The sequence below is a fragment of the Oncorhynchus masou genome, chromosome 2, assembly GCF_036934945.1.
Source record: "Oncorhynchus masou masou isolate Uvic2021 chromosome 2, UVic_Omas_1.1, whole genome shotgun sequence".
In the NCBI taxonomy this organism is placed as follows: Eukaryota; Metazoa; Chordata; class Actinopteri; order Salmoniformes; family Salmonidae; genus Oncorhynchus; species Oncorhynchus masou.
Window position 1 is genome coordinate 7,929,777 of NC_088213.1, and position 23,529 is coordinate 7,953,305.

Consider the following 23,529-nt stretch of genomic DNA (forward strand, 5'->3'; position numbering starts at 1 on the left):
AGCTCTCTCTCTCTCTCTCCAGCTCTCTCTCTCTCTCTCTCTCTCCAGCTCTCTCTCTCTCTCCCTCTCTCTCACTAGCTCTCTCTCTCTCTCTCTAGCTCTCTCTCTCTAGCTCTCTCTCTCTCTCTAGCTCTCTCTCTCTCTCTAGCTCTCTCTCTCTCTCTAGCTCTCTCTCTCTCTCGCTAGCTCTCTCTCTCTCTCGCTAGCTCTCTCTCTCTCTCGCTAGCTCTCTCTCTCTCGCTAGCTCTCTCTCTCTCGCTAGCTCTCTCTCTCTCGCTAGCTCTCTCTCTCTCGCTAGCTCTCTCTAGCTCTCTCTCTCTCTCTCTAGCTCTCTCTCTCTCTCTCTAGCTCTCTCTCTCTCTAGCTCTCTCTCTCTCTAGCTCTCTCTCTCGTGTAGAACGCAACAGTATATTTCATGGAACAGTGATTTGAGTTTTTCCATAGTGTCTTCACACACCCCAGCAACCTTTCCCACTCCTGTAAGCAGGCTTGTCAAGCCAAAGCTCGGTCTCTGTCTGAAGAAGTTTGCACATTCAGGAAACCACAGGGCAATAAGACATACAGGAGTCCTGGTGATTTGGTCATGTTTTAACAACATTTGGGATTTGGAAACAGTGTTCGGCGTTGGTGGAGTTTTCAGTTAAGTGGAGCATTGGCCCTTTTATCTGTCTCGTCTCTCGCTCTGTGTCCCTCGCTCTGTGTCCCTCGCTCTGTGTCCTCGCTCTGTCCCTCGCTCTGTGTCTCTAGTCCCTCGCTCGCTGTCTCTAGTCTCTCGCTCGCTGTCTGTCTCGCTCTGTCTCTTGTCTCCTGCTCTGTGTGTCTCGTCTCCTCTGCCTGGTGAGAATGAGCTCAGTGATTTACTATGCTGCTCTAACAAATGCTCCACAGACTCGCCGCTCAACTCCTGGTCTGCCGATAATTCTGTGAGATGCCATGGTAACGCGGTTTCAGGCCGGGTTCCCAAACCTCTGCTGTTTCCCTGACCAGAGCCCTATTCCCTACATAGCCCTGGTCTAAAGTAGTGCACTATATAGGGAATAGGGCTCTGGTCTAAAGTAGTGCACTATATAGGGAATAGGGCTCTGGTCTATAGTAGTACCTCTATATAGGGAATAGGGCTCTGGTCTAAAGTAGTACCACGATATAGGGAATCTGGTCTATAGTAGTGCACTATATAGGGAATAGGGCTCTGGTCTATAGTAGTACCACTATATAGAGAACAGGGCTCTGGTCTATAGTAGTACCACTATATAGGGAATAGGGCTCTGGTCTATAGTAGTACCACTATATAGGGAATAGGGCTCTGGTCTATAGTAGTACACTATATAGGGAATAGGGCTCTGGTCTATAGTAGTACCACTATATAGAGAATAGGGCTCTGGTCTATAGTAGTACCACTATATAGGGAATAGGGCTCTGGTCTATAGTAGTGCACTATATAGGGAATAGGGCTCTGGTCTATAGTAGTACCACTATATAGAGAATAGGGCTCTGGTCTATAGTAGTACCACTATATAGGGAATAGGGCTCTGGTCTATAGTAGTACCACTATATAGGGAATAGGGCTCTGGTCTATAGTAGTACCACTATATAGGGAGTAGGGCTCTGGTCTATAGTAGTACCACTGTATAGGGAGTAGGGTTCCAGTTGGTACAACCTCTGCCTCTGCAGTCTGTCTGGACAATGTCAGAGGAAACAGTAAAAAGCCCCTGTGTTTCTACTGCAAAATAACATTCAATCATCCCTTTAAGAAAGACTCCAGCTACTTCCCTTTAATTAGGGTTTAACCGTGTTTGTAGCCAAACCCTCATTTATATCGTGCTGCTGCAGGGAAAATTAAACCGTGAGGGTGAACTCTGACCTTGTTTCTATCCTCCTGTCCAATTAGACAGTTTGCATAATGATGTTTACCGTGATGAACCGTGGCTCTACATTCATGTTGTTCTTTATGTTTAACGTTACACTCCTCCTTCAGTCTGAATGGTTCAATGGAGAGGGTCTCTTCAGTAGTCTGTCCAAAGACGAGAGAGGCAGCTAACTCGACTGTTCCCTGATTTACTATGCCCCCCACCTGTTCACCGGGCCCATAGGGCCTTGGTCAAAGTAGTGCACTTATGTCGGGTGCCATTTGGACTGCAGAATATAACTTGGGGCTTGTTATTGGGGGCTTGTTAGTGGCCAGCAGACAGTCCCCAGTCTGTTGGTCCAGACCGAAGCTGAGAGAGACTGAGAGTCTTTGTTCCAGGTTGAGCTCCGTTACTAATGAACTCTAATAGGACTCTGTCCTGGGCCGGTTTTCATAAAGAGCCTCTCAATGTAGTTGTGCTGATCTGGGATCAGTTTAGTCTGTTAAATAATAATGAATTAAAGGGGCGGGGGGGCTGATCGTACATCAGCACTCCTATACTGAGATGCTTTGTGAGTACTTGGACTGTTCCCAGTTCTGGGACCGTTTTTAACGGGACCCTGTTCTGGGACCGTTTTTAACGGGACCCTGTTCTGGGACCGTTTTTAACGGGACCCTGTTCTGGGACCGTGTTTAACGGGACCCTGTTCTGGGACCGTGTTTAACGGGACCCTGTTCTGGGACCGTGTTTAACGGGACCCTGTTCTGGGACCGTGTTTAACGGGACCCTGTTCTGGGACCGTGTTTAACGGGACCCTGTTCTGGGACCGTGTTTAACGGGACCCTGTTCTGGGACCGTGTTTAACGGGACCCTGTTCTGGGACCGTGTTTAACGGGACCCTGTTCTGGGACCGTGTTTAACGGGACCCTGTTCTGGGACCGTGTTTAACGGGACTCTGTTCTGGGACCGTTTTTAACGGGACCCTGTTCTGGGACCGTGTTTAACGGGACCCTGTTCTGGGACCGTTTGTAACGGGACTCTGGAAGGTTCGGGACATAAATCGACCCCTACAGTACGCTGTTTCTCTCCAGTGACTTAAGAGTCAGATCGACACCTGACTGAATGGATGTCAGCCGGCTGCAGTATCTCAAGGCCCAATCAGGAAGACGTTCCTTGGGTTTCATATTATCCCCCCTTCATATTGGTCTTAGAGACTTCTGGGGAAATATTGATCTTAGACTTCTGGGGAAATATTGGTCTTAGAGACTTCTGGGGAAATATTGGTCTTAGAGACTTCTGGGGAAATATTGGTCTCAGAGACTTCTGGGGAAATATTGGTCTTAGAGACTTCTGGGGAAATATTGGTCTTAGAGACTTCTGGGGAAATATTGGTCTTAGAGACTTCTGGGGAAATATTGGTCTTAGAGACTTCTGGGGAAATATTGGTCTTAGAGACTTCTGGGGAAATATTGGTCTTAGAGACTTCTGGGGAAATATTGGTCTTAGAGACTTCTGGGGAAATATTGGTCTTAGAGACTTCTGGGGAAATATTGGTCTTAGAGACTTCTGGGGAAATATTGGTCTTAGAGACTTCTGGGGAAATATTGGTCTTAGAGACTTCTGGGGAAATATTGACAAAATGGAAGTGTCCATTTTTCTTTAAAAAAAAAAAAGTGTTTAAAGCCAATATCTGGTCAGTACACCAGGGTTCTCCCCAAATAAGAAGGGGGGCGCTGTGTCACCTTGTTGACTTGGCTACACACTCTGACTATAGCCTTGTTGACTTGGCTACACACTCTGACTATAGCCTTGTTGACTTGGCTACACACTCTGACTATAGCCTTGTTGACTTGGCTACACACTGACTATAGCCTTGTTGACTTGGCTACACACTCTGACTATAGCCTTGTCGACTTGGCTACACACTCTGACTATAGCCTTGTCGACTTGGCTACACACTCTGACTATAGCCTTGTCGACTTGGCTACACACTCTGACTATAGCCTTGTCGACTTGGCTACACACTCTGACTATAGCCTTGTCGACTTGGCTACACACTCTGACTATAGCCTTGTCGACTTGGCTGCACACTCTGACTATAGCCTTGTTGACTTGGCTACACACTCTGACTATAGCCTTGTCGACTTGGCTACACACTCTGACTATAGCCTTGTCGACTTGGCTACACACTCTGACTATAGCCTTGTCGACTTGGCTACACACTCTGACTATAGCCTTGTCGACTTGGCTGCACACTCTGACTATAGCCTTGTTGACTTGGCTACACACTCTGACTATAGCCTTGTCGACTTGGCTACACACTCTGACTATAGCCTTGTTGACTTGGCTGCACACTCTGACTATAGCCTTGTTGACTTGGCTACACACTCTGACTATAGCCTTGTTGACTTGGCTACACACTCTGACTATAGCCTTGTTGACTTGGCTACACACTCTGACTATAGCCTTGTTGACTTGGCTACACACTCTGACTATAGCCTTGTTGACTTGGCTACACTCTGACTATAGCCTTGTTGACTTGGCTACACACTCTGACTATATACAACGCCTGTGTAACGGCAGTCAACTAAAGTCAAATGATCTTGCTTGATAACCTCCTTCAATGAATGACCCAAATATTTTTTCTAAATGGATTCGAGGATTTTCAAAAGCCGATCAGCTCATCAATAACGGAGAGATGAAGAGTAGAGAATAGTTTTTAAATATTCAAGGTATTTTAACGTGGACCAACTGTATTCATATTTACTCTCATATCGCTTTGTAGATCACATGTTCTCTACCCTAAACTCTTCCGTCAGCAATACGAGACGTGGGGCCGGGGGGGGGGGGGGGGGTGTATTCTAGAGGTATTTTAACATGCGTAGGCTCGATGTGCTTTCATAATGCAGCCTATGGGTTACAGAATAAAGGTAGGAATTTTTACGCGAGACAGGAGTCAGGATTTGGGGTTTCGGTGGGATTGGGTTGGATCACAGCCTGTAGGCTCTAGGACCGTAGAAGACAGAATATTGTCTGTGACAGAGATGCCTAACGTAGTGGATTGTCCATCGGGCCAATAAAATGTGTGACTTTATGAAGAGTCACAATGACATCTCAAAGAGACACGTTATTTTATAGGTTAAACTGTTGGGGTTTCCTGTAGGGTTTATTCAATGCATTTGTTCAGTCCAGCAGTGTCAATTATGTGTGTTTTGGATTGATTAATGGTGACATTGTGTGTAGTAAATATGCTAGGCTAAAGGCTTCCATTAACAACCTATTGTGTGTAGTAAATATGCTAGGCTAAAGGCTTCCATTAACAACCTATTGTGTGTAGTAAATATGCTAGGCTAAAGGCTTCCATTAACAACCTATTGTGTGTAGTAAATATGCTAGGCTAAAGGCTTCCATTAACAACCTATTGTGTGTAGTAAATATGCTAGGCTAAAGGCTTCCATTAACAACATATTGTGTGTAGTAAATATGCTAGGCTAAAGGCTTCCATTAACAACCTATTGTGTGTAGTAAATATGCTAGGCTAAAGGCTTCCATTAACCTATTGTGTGTAGTAAATATGCTAGGCTAAAGGCTTCCATTAACAACCTATTGTGTGTAGTAAATATGCTAGGCTAAAGGCTTCCATTAACAACCTATTGTGTGTAGTAAATATGCTAGGCTAAAGGCTTCCATTAACAACCTATTGTGTGTAGTAAATATGCTAGGCTAAAGGCTTCCATTAACAACCTATTGTGTGTAGTAAATATGCTAGGCTAAAGGCTTCCATTAACAACCTATTGTGTGTAGTAAATATGCTAGGCTAAAGGCTTCCATTAACAACATATTGTGTGTAGTAAATATGCTAGGCTAAAGGCTTCCATTGACAACCTATTGTGTGTAGTAAATATGCTAGGCTAAAAGCTTCCATTAACAACCTATTGTGTGTAGTAAATATGCTAGGCTAAAGGCTTCCATTAACAACCTATTGTGTGTAGTAAATATGCTAGGCTAAAGGCTTCCAGTAACAACCTATTGTGTGTAGTAAATATGCTAGGCTAAAGGCTTCCATTAACAACCTTTTGTGTGTAGTTAATATGCTAGGCTAAAGGCTTCCATTGACAACCTAGTGTGTGTAGTAAATATGCTAGGCTAAAGGCTTCCATTGACAACCTATTGTGTGTAGTAAATATGCTAGGCTAAAGGCTTCCATTGACAACCTATTGTGTGTAGTAAATATGCTAGGCTAAAGGCTTCCATTGACAACCTATTGTGTGTAGTAAATATGCTAGGCTAAAGGCTTCCATTGACAACCTATTGTGTGTAGTAAATATGCTAGGCTAAAGGCTTCCATTGACAACCTATTGTGTGTAGTAAATATGCTAGGCTAAAGGCTTCCATTGACAACCTATTGTGTGTAGTAAATATGCTAGGCTAAAGGCTTCCATTGACAACCTATTGTGTGTAGTAAATATGCTAGGCTAAAGGCTTCCATTAACAACCTATTGTGTGTAGTAAATATGCTAGGCTAAAGGCTTCCATTGACAACCTATTTGGATAATGTGCTATTTATATTTTGCTAATCTGATGCTGCTCATGTTGTGGATTTGCAGTAGTGCCAAATTGGGGGAAAATGTTGTTGTTTTCCGGGTCTTGCCATTACATTTTCTTCTGTAAATGTGAAGTATTCCCAGTTACCCGTGTTAATCCCTATTTGGGACTAGCCTGGGGTTGAGAAAGACTGCCCTGGGTGGTAGTGGGAACTGCCCTGGGTGGTTGTGGAGACTGCCCTGGGTGGTTGTGGAGACTGCCCTGGGTGGTTGTGGAGACTGCCCTGGGTGGTTGTGGGAACTGCCCTGGGTGGTTGTGGGGACTGTAATCTCTCTGTGTGGATCAGAGCTGGTGCTAGCTAGAGGAATGTGGTGATCTCTCTGTGTGGATCAGAGCTGGTGCTCGCTAGTGGAATGTGGTAATCTCTCTCTGTGGATCAGAGCTGGTGCTAGCTAGAGGAATGTGGTAATCTCTCTGTGGATCAGAGCTGGTGCTAGCTAGAGGATGGTTGTGGGGACTGTAATCTCTCTGTGTGGATCAGAGCTGGTGCTAGCTAGAGGAATGTGGTGATCTCTCTGTGTGGATCAGAGCTGGTGCTAGCTAGAGGAATGTGGTAATGTCTGTGTGGATCAGAGCTGGTAGTTGTGAACCTCTTTGACTGAACCATTTTCAGCAACGGAACCCACAGGGAAGCAGTGCACTATGTAGGGGATAGGGTGCCAGTGGTGCACTATGTAGGCGATAGGGTGCCAGTGGTGCACTATGTAGGGCAGGGGTGTCAAAGTCAAATGGACGGAGGGCCAAATAAAAAATTTAGCTACAAGCCGAGGGCCGGACTGTTCGAATGTTCATTGAAAAATTTTTAAATGACGCATATAGTCTAGTGAACCTAATTGAACCTACTGAAAACCTAACAAATATATTCCAATATGATCAGATAAATAAAGCAATATTTTCTTATGGCTCTGTCAGTAATCTTTAATTTTCAACAGACACAAAAGACAAATTTCCTTTATATAAAAATCCCCATAACATGAACATTAAATGAAAGAAACCGGTATTCAAGGCACCATCAGTAGCCTATATTTTCTATTTTAGCAAAAGTGGGCTAAATTTACTTCAAAGAAAAAAACAATAATAGCAATTTTCTATCATCCACTCAACTGAAATATTTTTAAAATATAATTGGATTGAAATACAATAAAATAAAGTGCAAAAATCTATTAATCAAAAACAACACTTTGTTTAAGGAGAAGTAACATGCAGTGAAAACAAATATTAAACTTTAACTTTTAAACTTGAACTGAGTAAAAACTCTAAATATGTGATTGCACAGTAATGTTCACTTGTTTGAGGTTGAGGGTGATACTTGGTGGTGTCCCATCTTTTCCACAAGTTCATCAATGTTCGGGGTAAGGCTCTGAGCTGAGGAAATCCTCAGAATTGAGTGGAGGTGTTCAGCAGTAAGTCGACTTCTGTGTGATGTTTTGTTCAGGTTCATCAAAGAAAAAAGTTGTTCACACAGGTATGTGCTGCCAAACATAGACAACGTTTGAGCAGCCTGGATGCGCAGCTGGGGCATTGTGTCGGGGAGGAAACGGGCGAACTCCGCAGCACCCACTGCCGCATATTTTGCCCTCAGTGCATCATTGCATTGGAGGTCAATCAACTCCATTTGGAGGTTTGGTGGTGAGCTTTCCACGTCAACAGCAAATGGGTTACCGAGCAGTTCCAACCTGCTTTTTGTGCTTCAAAGTCAGCAAATCGGCGTCGAAAGTCAGCGGCAAGCATACCTATTTTATCAGCCAACTGTGCGCTCGGGAACGCACTGGTAGAGAGCTTCTCTTTCATGGTCTGGCAGCTGGGAAAGTGGCTCAAATTTTCTTTCCGCATCTGCGTCTCCCACAGAGTCAGTTTGGTTTTAAATGCCTTCACTGTACTGTACATATCAGAGATGACATGATCCCGACCCTGCAGCTGCAAGTTCATTGCATTCAGATGACTCGTAATGTCACACAGAAAAGCCATTTCACACAGAAACATTTCGTCTCGGAGTTGTGTATCTGAAAGTTAATTTTACTGTGATGCTGACGACTGCTGTGCCAATAAATATTGAAATGAAGCAGCCTACTGCTCGGTGCGTCACCGTTGCATTGTGGGAAATGTAGTATTGGTGCGTGTAAAAGATCTGCGGGCTGCCGGCTTGCTGCGGTCTGCGGGCCGGTTCTAATAATAAATCAAGATCATCCCAGGGGCCGTAAAAACCTTCTCGTGGGCCGGATGTGGCCCGCGGGCCTTGACTCTGACATATGTGATGTAGGGGATAGGGTGCCAGTGGTGCACTATGTAGGGGATAGGGTGCCAGTGGTGCACTATGTAGGGGATAGGGTGCCAGTGGTGCACTATGTAGGGGATAGGGTGCCAGTGGTGCACTATGTAGGGGATAGGGTGCCAGTGGTGCACTATGTAGGGGATAGGGTGTCATGTGGGATGCCAGAGTTTATAACAGCTTATATTTTACCTGCGGGGGTTTCCTTAGTGACAACAACATCTTAAAACACACAGTCCAGGGATGGGTATTGTGACGGAGGTTACAGCTTCCTTTTGAGTCAAATGTTGTCATAAATATCATGACATCATTCTGAATGAGCCTAATAAACTGGTATTGATGGTGTATTGTCATAGGGCCAAGCCCTGGGAGGCTCCTCCCTCTGATGGAGTGGTCTTATTTCCATACAGCGATCAGAGCCTCTACAGGTCTGTCTGTCTCTCTCTGTCTCTCTGTCTCTCTGTCTCTCTGTCTCTCTGTCTCTCTGTCTCTCTGTCTCTCTGTCTCTCTGTCTCTCTGTCTCTGTCTCTCTGTCTCTCTGTCTCTGTCTCTCTCTGTCTCTCTTTGTCTCTCTTTGTCTCTCTTTGTCTCTCTTTGTCTCTCTTTGTCTCTGTCTCTCTTTGTCTCTCTCTCTCTCTGTCTCTCTCTGTCTCTCTCTGTCTCTCTCTGTCTCTCTCTGTCTCTCTTTGTCTCTCTTTGTCTCTCTTTGTCTCTCTTTGTCTCTGTCTCTCTTTGTCTCTCTCTGTCTCTCTCTGTCTCTCTTTGTCTCTCTTTGTCTCTCTTTGTCTCTCTGTGTCTCTGTCTCTCTTTGTCTCTGTCTCTCTGTCTGTCCCTCTCGCTCTCTCTCTGTGTCTCTCTCTCTCTGTGTCTCTCTCTCTCTGTGTCTCTCTCTCTCTGTGTCTCTCTCTCTCTGTGTCTCTCTCTCTCTGTGTCTCTCTCTCTGTGTCTCTCTGTGTCTCTCTGTCTCTCTGTCTCTCTCTCTCTCTGTGTCTCTCTGTCTCTGTGTCTCTGTGTCTCTGTGTCTCTGTGTCTCTCTGTCTCTCTGTCTCTCTGTCTCTCTGTCTCTCTTTGTCTCTCTTTGTCTCTCTCTCTCTCTTTGTCTCTGTCTCTCTTTGTCTCTGTCTCTCTGTCTGTCCCTCTCTCTCTCTCTCTGTGTCTCTCTCTCTCTGTGTCTCTCTCTGTGTCTCTCTGTCTCTCTCTCTCTGTCTCTCTCTCTGTGTCTCTGTCTCTCTCTCTGTGTCTCTCTCTCAACAATAGCTGCTCTCTGACCTTGCCAAGCCACACCTCCTTGTCTTTATTCTAGTTTTTATAAGGTGATTAATGACTAGTCTATGAAGCCATTTACAAACACCCAGTATTGCTGTGTTGCGGAACAGTCTGCATTATGAACAACACCTGACAGGTGACGTCATTCTGGTTCCACTTGTTACAGTAGTGTTTTATTTGGCGAAACAATATTGTAAGTAAATCATATTTTATTTTTGGGGGGGATGTTTACATGTTAGGTCGATGTACAGTAAGTTGTCTACTTCAGTCAGAGTTGAGTTCAGAGAAAGGAATGGGTGAGGTCCGCTGGGTTAGGTACGGTGATCCCGCTGGGTTAGGTACGGTGATCCCGCTGGGTGAGGCACGCGGAGGCCCGCTGGGTTAGGTACGGTGATCCCGCTGGGTGAGGCACGCGGAGGCCCGCTGGGTGAGGCCCGCTGGGTGAGGCCCGCGGAGGCTCGCTGGGTGAGGCCCGCGGAGGCCCGCTGGGTGAGGTAGGTATGCACAGCCCACTCCACGCAGGTCGTTTCTAGGTTTTTTTATTGCACAGCCCACAGGTCTTTTCTAGGGTTTTGTATTGCATCCCAAGAACAATACAGTCAACAAGGTCTCTCACCTGACTAACCCAGCCTCATGACACCAGTCCAGTCTCTGAGTACAGATGCTAACAGTCTGTTCTCCTGTCTGTTCTGTAGGGATGTAACCCACTAGCCCTGACAGAAGGGTCCTCTGTTCTCCTCCTCTCTGTTCTGTAGGGATGTAACCCACTAGCCCTGACAGAAGGGTCCTCAGATACTAATGCCCTCTGTTCTCCTCCTCTCTGTTCTGTAGGGATGTAACCCACTAGCCCTGACAGAAGGGTCCTCAGATACTAATGCCCTCTGTTCTCTCCTCTCTGTTCTGTAGGGATGTAACCCACTAGCCCTGACAGAAGGGTCCTCAGATACTAATGCCCTCTGTTCTCCTCCTCTCTGTTCTGTAGGGATGTAACCCACTAGCCCTGACAGAAGGTCCCTCTGTTCTCCTCCTCTCTGTTCTGTAGGGATGTAACCCACTAGCCCTGGCAGAAGGTCCCTCTGTTCTCCTCCTCTCTGTTCTGTAGGGATGTAACCCACTAGCCCTGACAGAAGGGTCCTCAGATACTAATGCCCTCTGTTCTCCTCCTCTCTGTTCTGTAGGGATGTAACCCACTAGCCCTGACAGAAGGTCCCTCTGTTCTCCTCTCTGTTCTGTAGGGATGTAACCCACTAGCCCTGACAGACGGGTCCTCAGATACTAATGCCCTCTGTTCTCCTCCTCTCTGTTCTGTAGGGATGTAACCCACTAGCCCTGACAGACGGGTCCTCAGATACTAATGCCCTCTGTTCTCCTCCTCTCTGTTCTGTAGGGATGTAACCCACTAGCCCTGACAGAAGGGTCCTCAGATACTAATGCCCTCTGTTCTCCTCCTCTCTGTTCTGTAGGGATGTAACCCACTAGCCCTGACAGAAGGGTCCTCAGATACTAATGCCCTCTGTTCTCCTCCTCTCTGTTCTGTAGGGATGTAACCCACTAGCCCTGACAGAAGGGTCCTCAGATACTAATGCCCTCTGTTCTCCTCCTCTCTGTTCTGTAGGGATGTAACCCACTAGCCCTGACAGAAGGGTCCTCAGATACTAATGCCCTCTGTTCTCCTCCTCTGTTCTGTAGGGATGTAACCCACTAGCCCTGACAGAAGGGTCCTCAGATACTAATGCCCTCTGTTCTCCTCCTCTCTGTTCTGTAGGGATGTAACCCACTAGCCCTGACAGAAGGGTCCTCAGATACTAATGCCCTCTGTTCTCCTCCTGTCTGTTCTGTAGGGATGTAACCCACTAGCCCTGACAGAAGGTCCCTCTGTTCTCCTCCTCTCTGTTCTGTAGGGATGTAACCCACTAGCCCTGACAGAAGGGTCCTCAGATACTAATGCCCTCTGTTCTCCTCCTCTCTGTTCTGTAGGGATGTAACCCACTAGCCCTGACAGAAGGGTCCTCAGATACTAATGCCCTCTGTTCTCCTCCTCTCTGTTCTGTAGGGATGTAACCCACTAGCCCTGACAGAAGGGTCCTCAGATACTAATGCCCTCTGTTCTCCTCCTCTCTGTTCTGTAGGGATGTAACCCACTAGCCCTGACAGAAGGGTCCTCAGATACTAATGCCCTCTGTTCTCCTCCTCTCTGTTCTGTAGGGATGTAACCCACTAGCCCTGACAGAAGGGTCCTCAGATACTAATGTCCTCTGTTCTCCTCCTCTCTGTTCTGTAGGGATGTAACCCACTAGCCCTGACAGAAGGGTCCTCAGATACTAATGTCCTCTGTTCTCCTCTCTCTGTTCTGTAGGGATGTAACCCACTAGCCCTGACAGAAGGGTCCTCAGATACTAATGCCCTCTGTTCTCCTCTCTGTTCTGTAGGGATGTAACCCACTAGCCCTGACAGAAGGGTCCTCAGATACTAATGCCCTCTGTTCTCCTCTCTGTTCTGTAGGGATGTAACCCACTAGCCCTGACAGAAGGGTCCTCAGATACTAATGCCCTCTGTTCTCCTCCTCCTCTCTGTTCTGTAGGGATGTAACCCACTAGCCCTGACAGAAGGGTCCTCAGATACTAATGCCCTCTGTTCTCCTCCCCTCTGTTCTGTAGGGATGTAACCCACTAGCCCTGACAGAAGGTCCCTCTGTTCTCCTCCTCTCTGTTCTGTAGGGATGTAACCCACTAGCCCTGACAGAAGGGTCCTCAGATACTAATGCCCTCTGTTCTCCTCCTCTCTGTTCTGTAGGGATGTAACCCACTAGCCCTGACAGAAGGGTCCTCAGATACTAATGCCCTCTGTTCTCCTCCTCTCTGTTCTGTAGGGATGTAACCCACTAGCCCTGACAGAAGGGTCCTCGGATACTAATGCCCTCTGTTCTCCTCCTCTCTGTTCTGTAGGGATGTAACCCACTAGCCCTGACAGAAGGGTCCTCGGATACTAATGCCCTCTGTTCTCCTCCTCTCTGTTCTGTAGGGATGTAACCCACTAGCCCTGACAGAAGGGTCCTCAGATACTAATGCCCTCTGTTCTCCTCCTCTCTGTTCTGTAGGGATGTAACCCACTAGCCCTGACAGAAGGGTCCTCAGATACTAATGCCCTCTGTTCTCCTCCTCTCTGTTCTGTAGGGATGTAACCCACTAGCCCTGACAGAAGGGTCCTCAGATACTAATGCCCTCTGTTCTCCTCCTCTCTGTTCTGTAGGGATGTAACCCACTAGCCCTGACAGAAGGGTCCTCAGATACTAATGCCCTCTGTTCTCCTCCTGTCTGTTCTGTAGGGATGTAACCCACTAGCCCTGACAGAAGGGTCCTCAGATACTAATGCCCTCTGTCCTCCTCCTCTCTGTTCTGTAGGGATGTAACCCACTAGCCCTGACGGGCCGCTCCAAGCTGCAGAATGAGAGAGCCAGTCTCAACCAACAGATCATCAGACAGATGAGGATGAGAGCCGGGGCAGAGAACTTACTAAGGTACGTACACACACACACACACACACACACACACACACACACACACACACACACACACACACACACACACACACACACACACACACTGTATATATGTATATACAGTGCCTTGCGAAAGTTTTCGGCCCCCTTGAACTTTGCGACCTTTTGCCACATTTCAGGCTTCAAACATAAAGATATAAAACTGTATTTTTTGTGAAGAATCAACAACAAGTGGGACACAATCATGAAGTGGAACGACATTTATTGGATATTTCAAACTTTTTTAACAAATCAAAAACTGAAAAATTGGGCGTGCAAAATTATTCAGCCCCTTTACTTTCAGTGCAGCAAACTCTCTCCAGAAGTTCAGTGAGGATCTCTGAATGATCCAATGTTGACCAAAATGACTAATGATGATAAATGCAATCCACCTGTGTGTAATCAAGTCTCCGTATAAATACTTTCGCAAGGCACTGTATATATGTGTATATATATGCCACACAACAGTTGTGAACAACTCATCAAGTTATTACAGTAGTTCCCTTAGTCCGTTCAGCAGGGCCTGAATATGTAGAGGACAGGGACACGTTGCTGTTGTCGAAGGGTTTCAGTCCTCTCTGTCTGGCAACACACCGCCTCTCCTTCCAGTTCTCTGCTGCCAATGACTGGAACCAAATACAACAAGCACTGAAACTGGAAACACTTATCTCCTCACTAGCTTTAAGCACCAACTGTCAGAGCAGCTCACAGATTACTGCACCTGTACATAGCCCACCTATATTTTAGCCCAAACAACTACCTCTTTCCCTACTGTATTTAATTCATTATTTTGCTCCTTTGCACCCCATTATTTTTATTTCTACTTTGCACATTCTTCCACTGCAAATCTACCATTCCAGTGTTTTACTTGCTATATTGTATTTACTTTGCCACCATGGCCTTTTTTTGCCTTTACCTCCCTTATCTCACCTCATTTGCTCACATCGTATATAGACTTGTTTATACTGTATTATTGACTGTATGTTTGTTTTACTCCATGTGTAACTCTGTGTCATTGTATGTGTCGATCTGCTTCGCTTTATCCTGGCCAGGTCGCTATTGTAAATGAGAACTTGTTCTCGACTTGCCTACCTGGTTAAATAAAGGTGAAATAAGTCAATAAAAAAACAGTCTCAACTGTTGGAAGCTCCTTGAGGTCAAACAGCGACTCAAAGACCAAACGTTCCTCGTAGCTCAGAGACACCCGGAGGAATGTCAAATGTTTTCTAGTCGACATCACTTAACACCTCCGAACAGAGTGTCGCCAGTCAGCCAGTCAGTCAGCCAGTCAGCCAGTCAGCCAGTCAGTCAGCCAGCCAGTCAGTCAGCCAGTCAGCCAGCCAGTCGGCCAGTCGGCCAGCCAGTCAGCCAGCCAGTCAGCCAGCCAGTCAGCCAGTCAGCCAGCCAGCCAGTCAGCCAGTCAGCCAGCCAGCCAGTCAGTCAGCCAGTCAGCCAGTCAGTCAGCCAGTCAGCCAGTCAGTCAGCCAGTCAGCCAGTCAGCCAGCCAGCCAGTCAGCCAGTCAGCCAGTCAGCCAGCCAGTCAGCCAGCCAGCCAGCCAGTCAGTCAGTCAGCCAGTCAGTCAGTCAGCCAGCCAGTCAGTCAGTCAATCACATGTATTTATATAAATCCCTTCTTCCATCAGCTGATATCTCAAAGTGCTGTACAGAAACCCAGCCTACAACCACAAACAGAAAGCAATGCAGGTGTAGAAGCACGGTGGCGAGGGAAAACTCCAGAGAAATCTCCTTTGTGTTCACGGTGGCGAGGGAAAACTCCAGAGAAATCTCCTTTGTGTTCACGGTGGCGAGGGAAAACTCCAGAGAAATCTCCTTTGTGTTCACGGTGGCGAGGGAAAACTCCAGAGAAATCTCCTTTGTGTTCACGGTGGTGAGGGAAAACTCCAGAGAAATCTCCTTTGTGTAGAAGCACGGTGGCGAGGGAAAACTCCAGAGAAATCTCCTTTGTGTTCACACAGCAAAGGCCTTGACGTCTTCAGCCACTCAGCCTTGTTAAAATACTCCAAACCTGAAGGTGGCAGTAGTGTTGTTTGGCAACGCATGTCCGTGTTATTAGCTTAGTTTATGGTCTAGATTCCAACGTTATCTAGCTATCAAGCTAGCTGCGCTAATGTTGCTACAGTAGTGTTGTTTGGCAACGCATGTCCGTGTTATTAGCTTAGTTTATGGTCTAGATTCCAACGTTATCTAGCTAGCTATGTTAATGTTGTTATTTAGTAGAAAGGCCTTGTTGATAAGAGCAAGATGGCCGCTAGATAGCTACCTAGCCAGATGGCCACAGCTAGATAGCTACCTAGCCAGATAATAATCCCATACTGCCAGTGCCAGCCCATAGCCACATGTTTAGCTAGCTAGCTAACGTTAGCATATTCGCTAGCTAGCTAAGGACTCTGCCTGTTGTCGTCTGACTCCTGGGACTCATCTCAAATGGCACCCTATTCCCTATATAGTGCACTACTTTAGTACTACGTTTTAATAAACCTGGGGACCCACTGTGAACTGGGGGACCCACTGTGAACTGGGGGACCCAATGTGAACTGGGGGACCCACTGTGAACTGGGGTTTTATAAACCGAGAGACCCAACTTGACTGTCTTTTTCTCCTGTTCTTGTCTGACTCAGATTCTGGGCCTGGAGCCCCCTGTCATCTTCATTGGTGGTCCGTATGCCTCAGGAAATAAAATGTGTAAACTCCAAGGTTGCCAATAAAGTTATATATTTGATCTGTGTTGAGGTGAGGCTGTTATTCTGTGTTTTCCCAGAATGCCTCTCTCTGTGTGTGTACGCTCCAGGTTAGTAAACACAGATAATGATGCCTAGATAATCAGTTGCCCCGGTGACCTGGCCTACTGTTTAGTGTGTTGTCCGTTGCCATGGTGCAAGGCGGACAAAGGCTCCGTGCCACAGTGTGACAAATCTCTTTGATGTCATCAGCAGCTTTTACCGTCCCCCCCCCTCCCCCTCCTCCTCTCCTCTGTGTCTCCTCCTCTCCTCACTGTGTCTCCTCCTCTCCCCTCCTCTCTCCTCATCACTGTGTCTCCTCCCCTCCTCACTGTCTCCTCTCCTCTCCCCTCCTCACTGTGTCTCCTCCTCTCCTCACTGTGTCCCTCTTTCCTCCTCTCTCCTCCTGTGTCTCCTCCTCTCCCCCCCCTCTCCTCCTCTCCTCCTCCTCTCCCATCCTCACTGTGTCTCCTCCTCTCCCCTCCTCACTGTGTCTCCTCCTCTCCTCTCTCCTTCTCACTGTGTCTCCTCTCCCCTTGTGGTTGTGTGGTTTGGCTGAGGCCTGTGGCAGCTAGGAGGAGCTGATATGAACAGCCTGTAATATGATTCCAGTAGAGGTCATGATGGCTGCAGCATGGAGCGTTGGGAGTATGGGCAAGGAGAGGCTTGTCCACAGGAATGCTCTCATACAGCACCATATATCAAATTCAACCTAATTCAAAAGACGTTCTGGAGTACACTGTCCAGTATATGGATCAGCCTGACAGTCTGCTGAACAGTCTATAGGCTAGTCCTTACTGAGGTACCTTGGACCAGCCTGACAGTCTATAGGCTAGTCCTTACTGAGGTACCTTGGACCAGCCTGACAGTCTGCTGAACAGTCTATAGGCTAGTCCTTACTGAGATACCTTGGATCAGCCTGACAGTCTATAGGCTAGTCCTTACTGAGGTACCTTGGACCAGCCTGACAGTCTATAGGCTAGTCCTTACTGAGGTACCTTGGACCAGCCTGACAGTCTATAGGCTAGTCCTTACTGAGGTACCTTGGACCAGCCTGACAGTCTATAGGCTAGTCCTTACTGAGGTACCTTGGACCAGCCTGACAGTCTATAGGCTAGTCCTTACTGAGGTACCTTGGACCAGCCTGACAGTCTGCTGAACAGTCTATAGGCTAGTCCTTACTGAGATACCTTGGATCAGCCTGACAGTCTATAGGCTAGTCCTTACTGAGGTACCTTGGATCAGCCTGACAGTCTATAGGCAAGTCCTTACTGAGGTACCTTGGATCAGCATGACAGTCTATAGGCTAGTCCTTACTGAGGTACCTTGGATCAGCCTGACAGTCTATAGGCTAGTCCTTACTGAGGTACCTTGGATCAGCATGACAGTCTATAGGCTAGTCCTTACTGAGGTACCTTGGATCAGCCTGACAGTCTATAGGCTAGTCCTTACTGAGGTACCTTGGATCAGCCTGACAGTCTATAGGCTAGTCCTTACTGAGGTACCTTGGACCAGCCTGACAGTCTGCTGAACAGTCTATAGGCTAGTCCTTACTGAGGTACCTTGGACCAGCCTGACAGTCTATAGGCTAGTCCTTACTGAGGTACCTTGGACCAGCCTGACAGTCTATAGGCTAGTCCTTACTGAGGTACCTTGGACCAGCCTGACAGTCTATAGGCTAGTCCTTACTGAGGTACCTTGGATCAGCCTGACAGTCTATAGGCTAGTCCTTACTGAGGTACCTTGGACCAGCCTGACAGTCTATAGGCTAGTCCTTACTGAGGTACCTTGGACCAGCCTGACAGTCTGCTGAACAGTCTATAGGCTAGTCCTTACTGAGATACCTTGGATCAGCCTGACAGTCTATAGGCTAGTCCTTAATGAGGTACCTTGGATCAGCCTGACAGTCTATAGGCTAGTCCTTAATGAGGTACCTTGGATCAGCCTGACAGTCTATAGGCTAGTCCTTACTGAGGTACCTTGGACCAGCCTGACAGTCTGCTGAACAGTCTATAGGCTAGTCCTTACTGAGGTACCTTGGATCAGCCTGACAGTCTATAGGCTAGTCCTTACTGAGGTACCTTGGATCAGCCTGACAGTCTATAGGCTAGTCCTTACTAAGGTACCTTGGATCAGCCTGACAGTCTATAGGCTAGTCCTTACTGAGATACCTTGGATCAGCCTGACAGTCTATAGGCTAGTCCTTACTGAGGTACCTTGGATCAGCCTGACAGTCTATAGGCTAGTCCTTACTGAGGTACCTTGGATCAGCCTGACAGTCTATAGGCTAGTCCTTACTGAGATACCTTGGATCAGCCTGACAGTCTATAGGCTAGTCCTTACTGAGGTACCTTGGATCAGCCTGACAGTCTATAGGCTAGTCCTTACTGAGGTACCTTGGATCAGCCTGACAGTCTATAGGCTAGTCCTTACTGAGGTACCTTGGATCAGCCTGACAGTCTATAGGCTAGTCCTTACTGAGGTACCTTGGATCAGCCTGACAGTCTATAGGCTAGTCCTTACTGAGGTACCTTGGACCAGCCTGACAGTCTGCTGGACAGTCTATAGGCTAGTCCTTACTGAGATACCTTGGATCAGCCTGACAGTCTATAGGCTAGTCCTTACTGAGGTACCTTGGATCAGCCTGACAGTCTATAGGCTAGTCCTTACTGAGGTACCTTGGATCAGCCTGACAGTCTATAGGCTAGTCCTTACTGAGGTACCTTGGACCAGCCTGACAGTCTGCTGGACAGTCTATAGGCTAGTCCTTACTGAGATACCTTGGATCAGCCTGACAGTCTATAGGCTAGTCCTTACTGAGGTACCTTGGATCAGCCTGACAGTCTATAGGCTAGTCCTTAATGAGGTACCTTGGATCAGCCTGACAGTCTATAGGCTAGTCCTTACTGAGGTACCTTGGATCAGCCTGACAGTCTATAGGCTAGTCCTTACTGAGGTACCTTTTCTAAATCAGCCCGTTGACATGCTTGTGGACCGCGGTGTGGTGGGGGGATTGGTAGGTATCTAGTGGTGGGGGGATTGGTAGGTATCTAGTGGTGGGGGGATTGGTAGGTATCTAGTGGTGGGGGGATTGGTAGGTATCTAGTGGTGGGGGGATTGGTAGGCATCTAGTGGTGGGGGGGGATTGGTAGGCATCTAGTGGTGGGGGATTGGTAGGCATCTAGTGGTGGGGGGATTGGTAGGTATCTAGTGGTGGGGGGATTGGTAGGTATCTAGTGGTGGGGGGATTGGTAGGTATCTAGTGGTGGGGGGATTGGTAGGTATCTAGTGGTGGGGGGGGATTGGTAGGTATCTAGTGGTGGGGGGGTTGGTAGGTATCTAGTGGTGGTGGGGGATCGGTAGGTATCTAGTGGCGGTGGGGGGATCGGTAGGTATCTAGTGGCGGTGGGGGGGATCGGTAGGTATCTAGTGGCGGTGGGGGGATCGGTAGGTATCTAGTGGCGGTGGGGGGATCGGTAGGTATCTAGTGGCGGTGGGGGGATCGGTAGGTATCTAGTGGCGGTGGGGGGGATCGGTAGGTATCTAGTGGCGGTGGGGGGATTGGTAGGTATCTAGTGGCGGTGGGGGGGGGGATTGGTAGGTATCTAGTGGCGGTGGGGGGATTGGTAGGTATCTAGTGGTGGTGGGGGGGGTGGTAGGTATCTAGTGGTGGTGGGGGGTTGGTAGGTATCTAGTGGTGGTGGGGGGGGATTGGTAGGTATCTAGTGGTGGTGGGGGGATTGGTAGGTATCTAGTGGTGGGGGGATTGGTAGGTATCTAGTGGTGGGTGGGATCGGTAGGTATCTAGTGGTGGTGGGGGATTGGTAGGTATCTAGTGGTGGTGGGGGGATCGGTAGGTATCTAGTGGTGGTGGGGGGATCGGTAGGTATCTAGTGGTGGTGGGGGGATCGGTAGGTATCTAGTGGTGGTGGGGGGATCGGTAGGTATCTAGTGGTGGGGGGATTGGTAGGTATCTAGTGGTGGTGGGGGATTGGTAGGTATCTAGTGGTGGGGGGTTGGTAGGTATCTAGTGGTGGTGGGGGGATTGGTAGGTATCTAGTGGTGGTGGGGGGATCGGTAGGTATCTAGTGGTGGTGGGGGGATGGGGTAGGTATCTAGTGGCGGTGGGGGATCGGTAGGTATCTAGTGGCGGTGGGGGGATCGGTAGGTATCTAGTGGCGGTGGGGGGATCGGTAGGTATCTAGTGGCGGTGGGGGGATCGGTAGGTATCTAGTGGCGGTGGGGGGATCGGTAGGTATCTAGTGGCGGTGGGGGGATCGGTAGGTATCTAGTGGCGGTGGGGGGATCGGTAGGTATCTAGTGGCGGTGGGGGGCTTGGTAGGTATCTAGTGGCGGTGGGGGGATTGGTCTGTATCTCGTGGCGGTGGGGGGATTGGTAGGTATCTAGTGGGGGGATTGGTCTGTATCTCGTGGCGGTGGGGGGGGATTGGTAGGTATCTAGTGGCGGTGGGGGGATTGGTAGGTGGTGGGGGGATTGGTAGGTGGTGGGGGGATTGGTAGGTGGTGGGGGGATTGGTAGGTATCTAGTGGTGGGGGGATTGGTAGGTATCTAGTGGTGGGGGATTGGTAGGTGGTGGGGGGATTGGTAGGTGGTGGGGGGATTGGTAGGTGGTGGGGGGATTGGTAGGTATCTAGTGGTGGGGGGATTGGTAGGTGGTGGGGGGATTGGTAGGTGGTGGGGGGATTGGTAGGTGGTGGGGGGATTGGTAGGTGGTGGGGTGATTGGTAGGTGGTGGGGATTGGTAGGTGGTGGGGGGATTGGTAGGTATCTAGTGGTGGGGGGATTGGTAGGTATCTAGTGATCTAAGGTACTGAGATGAACCTGACCTGATCTAAGTTACTGAGATGAACCCTGACCTGATCTAAGTTACTGAGATGAACCCTGACCTGATCTAAGTTACTGAGATGAACCTGACCTGATCTAAGTTACTGAGATGAACCCTGACCTGATCTAAGTTACTGAGATGAACCCTGACCTGATCTAAGTTACTGAGATGAACCCTGACCTGATCTAAGGTACTGAGATGAACCTGACCTGATCTAAGTTACTGAGATGAACCCTGACCTGATCTAAGTTACTGAGATGAACCCTGACCTGATCTAAGTTACTGAGATGAACCCTGACCTGATCTAAGTTACTGAGATGAACCCTGACCTGATCTAAGTTACTGAGATGAACCCTGATCTAAGGCACTGAGATGAACCCTGACCTGATCTAAGTTACTGAGATGAACCCTGACCTGATCTAAGTTACTGAGATGAACCCTGACCTGATCTAAGTTACTGAGATGAACCCTGACCTGATCTAAGTTACTGAGATGAACCCTGACCTGATCTAAGTTACTGAGATGAACCCTGACCTGATCTAAGGTACTGAGATGAACCCTGACCTGATCTAAGTTACTGAGATGAACCCTGACCTGATCTAAGTTACTGAGATGAACCCTGACCTGATCTAAGTTACTGAGATGAACCCTGACCTGATCTAAGTTACTGAGATGAACCTGATCTAAGGCACTGAGATGAACCCTGACCTGATCTAAGTTACTGAGATGAACCCTGACCTGATCTAAGTTACTGAGATGAACCCTGACCTGATCTAAGGTACTGAGATGAACCCTGACCTGATCTAAGGTACTGAGATGAACCCTGACCTGATCTAAGTTACTGAGATGAACCCTGACCTGATCTAAGGTACTGAGATGAACCCTGACCTGATCTAAGGCACTGAGATGAACCCTGACCTGATCTAAGGCACTGAGATGAACCCTGACCTGATCTAAGTTACTGAGATGAACCCTGACCCTAAGGTACTGAGATGAACCCTGACCTAAGGTACTGAGATGAACCCTGACCTGATCTAAGTTACTGAGATGAACCCTGACCTGATCTAAGACACTGAGATGAACCTGACCTGATCTAAGGCACTGAGATGAACCCTGACCTGATCTAAGGCACTGAGATGAACCCTGACCTGATCTAAGTTACTGAGATGAACCCTGACCTGATCTAAGTTACTGAGATGAACCTGACCTGATCTAAGTTACTGAGATGAACCCTGACCTGATCTAAGTTACTGAGATGAACCCTGACCTGATCTAAGGCACTGAGATGAACCCTGACCTGATCTAAGTTACTGAGATGAACCCTGACCTGATCTAAGTTACTGAGATGAACCCTGACCTGATCTAAGTTACTGAGATGAACCCTGATCTAAGGCACTGAGATGAACCCTGACCTGATCTAAGTTACTGAGATGAACCCTGACCTGATCTAAGTTACTGAGATGAACCTGACCTGATCTAAGTTACTGAGATGAACCCTGACCTGATCTAAGTTACTGAGATGAACCCTGACCTGATCTAAGTTACTGAGATGAACCCTGATCTAAGGCACTGAGATGAACCCTGACCTGATCTAAGTTACTGAGATGAACCCTGACCTGATCTAAGTTACTGAGATGAACCTGATCTAAGGCACTGAGATGAACCCTGACCTGATCTAAGTTACTGAGATGAACCCTGACCTGATCTAAGTTACTGAGATGAACCCTGACCTGATCTAAGTTACTGAGATGAACCCTGACCTGATCTAAGTTACTGAGATGAACCCTGACCTGATCTAAGTGACTGAGATGACATGAGGCTGTACTGGAGCAGCCTGTCAGCTTCAGAGAACCCTGCAGTCCTCCCAGTATTTCCAGGCTAACTCCTGGCCCTCCTTGGCCCAGTCCACAGTGGGTAAGGACGGCTAACTCCTGGCCCTCCTTGGCCCAGTCCACAGTGGGTAAGGACGGCTAACTCCTGGCCCTCCTTGGCCCAGTCCACAGTGGGTAAGGACGGCTAACTCCTGGCCCTCCTTGGCCCAGTCCACAGTGGGTAAGGACGGCTAACTCCTGGCCCTCCTTGGCCCAGTCCACAGTGGGTAAGGACGGCTAACTCCTGGCCCTCCTTGGCCCAGTCCACAGTGGGTAAGGGACGGCTAACTCCTGGCCCTCCTTGGCCCAGTCCACAGTGGGTAAGGACGGCTAACTCCTGGCCCTCCTTGGCCCAGTCCACAGTGGGTAAGGACTTGGGGCCAGAAGATTAACTCAGCGGTGTGTGTGTGTGTTCGTCTGCCAACACTGCAGCGGGTGGAACCAATGAGTAGGTGCAGAGAGACCGTGTATTGAAGTTTCAGGTACTTGTATGTTTTCTTGGCTGGTTAAGATGCATTCTTCCAACATGTTTGCCAAAGGATTTAGAT

The 23,529-nt window shown here is 48.1% G+C and overlaps 1 long non-coding RNA gene across 1 annotated transcript in view; it reads left to right on the forward strand.

The window, feature by feature from the left end:
* The window catches only part of LOC135553421 (uncharacterized), a 42,042-nt gene that overhangs the window by 9,608 nt on the left and 8,905 nt on the right, over positions 1 to 23,529 (forward strand). The window contains exon 2 of the long non-coding RNA XR_010457578.1: positions 13,389 to 13,504. This is a non-coding gene — a long non-coding RNA (uncharacterized LOC135553421). The remainder of the gene's footprint in view (positions 1 to 13,388; positions 13,505 to 23,529) is intronic.